Source organism: Echinops telfairi, unplaced genomic scaffold, assembly GCF_000313985.2.
Source record: "Echinops telfairi isolate 266 unplaced genomic scaffold, ASM31398v2 ScPeMD7_18;HRSCAF=68, whole genome shotgun sequence".
Classification (NCBI taxonomy): domain Eukaryota; kingdom Metazoa; phylum Chordata; class Mammalia; order Afrosoricida; family Tenrecidae; genus Echinops; species Echinops telfairi.
In genome coordinates this window covers 33,399,694-33,401,130 of record NW_022103915.1, presented here as the reverse complement: position 1 = coordinate 33,401,130, position 1,437 = coordinate 33,399,694, and the positions used below count along the sequence as shown (strand labels likewise).

General features: G+C 41.8%; 1 protein-coding gene across 1 annotated transcript in view; it reads left to right on the top strand.

Moving 5' to 3' along the window:
* RGS6 (regulator of G protein signaling 6) overlaps window positions 1-1,437 on the top strand; it is a 611,147-nt gene that overhangs the window by 222,753 nt on the left and 386,957 nt on the right. The window lies entirely within an intron of this gene.

Here is a 1,437-nt window from a genome sequence, read left to right as displayed (position 1 = left end):
GCGGCTGTAGGACAAAGTAGACTGTCCCCGTGGGTCTCCCAGAATATCATTCTTTATGGGGAGTAGAAAGCCTTGTCCTTCTCCTGTGGAGCAGCTGGTAGTAGTTTCAAACTATCTATATCTGTCTGTCTGTCTATCTATCTATCTATCTATCTAGTCTAAACAAGTATATAATTTAAGAATATATTACACACACATATGTATGTATCACTTAACTATATATGTCTCTGTTGTTATATGTGTCAGTTGTTATCTCCTAAAAGAAACTAGGGTTTTGTTGTTGTTGTGGGGTGCTTACTTGGTCCCCACTCATAGTGACCCTGTATACAACAGAAAGAAACATGCCCTGGTCCTGTGCCATCTCACACCCAGTCTTAGATTTGAGCGCATTGTTGCAGCGACTGTGTGGATCCATTTTGCCAAGGGCTTCTCTACTTGACCAAACATGATATCCTTCATGTTCAAAATACGTGAGATGCAGTCTTGCCCTCCTTGTCTCTAAGGAGCATTCTATCTGGACTTCCTCAAGACAAAATTGTTGGTTTTTCTAGCAGTCCATGGTATTTCCAGTATTCTTCACCAGCACCGCAATTCAAGTGCCTCAACTCTTCTTCGATCTTCCCCATAGTAACCAGCTTCTGTTTAGCTGATTCTGAATCATGATGACCACGTGTATATAAAAGTAGGGCTTTCTAGGCCTGATTTTCCACAAGATTGTCAGTAGCTGTTTTTCCCTCTGGACGGCTGTGAGCCACCACCTCTCATTAACAGGCAACTGTGCTAGCCATTGGCATCACCCTTAAATCTTGACCTGGGGGTCTGTTTTATCAGAATCATCCCATTCTGCTTCATTAAGTCTACTTTGAGACCTGCATATTTCTGTTTTCAAAATGAACTTTCACATTTTAAAACAAAACCTCTGAAAGCAGGTGTGTAATGAAAGGTTTATAATGAAAGGAACATAAACTTGAAAATAAGCAAATATGGCATGTGCCCTTTACCATTTTGTCTGGTTATCTAGCCTCTCCCGTCACATGGGGATGGTATGCAGTCCTGATGGGGGTTTGTGGCAGTCACAGGGAACATGTGAAGTGATCTAGTCATGTTAAGTGATCCAAAAGGCCTAAAACTGTATCAGAATTGTTGGATCTGGCTGCTTGCTGAGTTGGGAAAGGATAAGATGATGTTCTGCAAGTATTTGAAGGTCAACTGTGAAGGGGCCTCAGAAAGTTTATGAAAAAATGCAATGGAAAGATCACAGCACTTATCTGTGAAACTTGTGGAAGCCCCCTTGTATATTCAAGAGGTTACAGACTTACTGGTTGGGACCTTTCTAAGGTGAGACTCAGGTATACCAAGTGGAATTCATAGGAAGATAAATCTCAAGGCCAAGAGAATGGAGCCTTCTAACGAATGGTCCAGGGATGACATTGTCTG